The sequence below is a fragment of the Chelmon rostratus genome, chromosome 5 (assembly GCF_017976325.1).
Source record: "Chelmon rostratus isolate fCheRos1 chromosome 5, fCheRos1.pri, whole genome shotgun sequence".
In the NCBI taxonomy this organism is placed as follows: Eukaryota; Metazoa; Chordata; class Actinopteri; order Chaetodontiformes; family Chaetodontidae; genus Chelmon; species Chelmon rostratus.
The window spans coordinates 5,194,110-5,195,237 of record NC_055662.1 but is presented as its reverse complement, the minus strand read 5'-3'; positions in this window follow the sequence as shown (position 1 = coordinate 5,195,237).

Genomic DNA, 1,128 nt, shown 5'->3' with positions numbered 1-1,128 from the left:
CCCTTGGGTGAACCGACACTGCCAGAGGAATCAAATAGTGATAAGAAGAGATCAATTATAATACATTTAGAACCAATAGTGTCAAAACAATCACCTGATTGCTTGACATTTGAAACAAAACTGGAACATATATAACAGACTTTAACCATTATTGCAATGGTAGGCGTGTCAAGCTTTGGATTTCTCCACACTCTGCATGCCAGTGCAGTTCTAAAGTGAATAAACACTGTAATTGACTTTTTTCCCCCCTTACTGTGTGTGGAGTTGCCTCAGCCAGTCAGAAGCAGAGGGACTTGTTTCACATTTACGTTTCAAGGCAAATGTCTTGATAGTTGAGGAGGTAATGCGTTCACGGAGGATGTTTGTGAGAAACTTGTGCAAAGTGTGTGATAGTGTGTGACCCAACAAGTAACTGCAAATAATTGCAAATGTCAAACTAACGACACGATGGGCTTTCAAGTCGTGATTGCTTTCCTGCCATGCAATTTTGTGTGTCAGAAACAAGGAAACGGTCATGTATTCAACACATATGATGATGAGAGCGTCCATATGTCACACCACAGGTGTCTGCTTTCTTCCACTGGGATATTCACAGAAAGGCTATCTGCAAGATGCACCTAAGCATGTGAACATTGAGGACAGTTTATCGGGATGTAAATGTACAGTATATATTCAGCAGCAGACACAAATAACAACTTTTGTGATGCTGCTGCTGTCACATTATGTGCAAATTTAGACGTTCTCAAGGCAGGTTTTCAGCGTTGGGCAGGCTTGATTCGGCCCTAATTTGACCCTATAGTGGATCCGATACACCCCTTACCTCCCACTTTTACAGTTTGAAGACATTTTACTTTGGCTGGAAACTAGGCCTGCACCACAACGTATCTACTGTTGTATATATGCCAGGAGTTGGTGACGGCACTGGACCATTAAAGGTACCAATGTGACAGTAAAAGAGGAGAAGAAGACTGTTGGTCAATGCAGGGTTGAAGACAGGAGGTAGGAAATGCATTCATCATGTTTGTAAGGCTGAAGGATAAAATATGCATAGAGTGCATATTTGTTTCCTCAAAGTGAAACTAAAATTTACAGTCAAAAAATGTATTTTCAGTCTCCTTTTCAGTGATT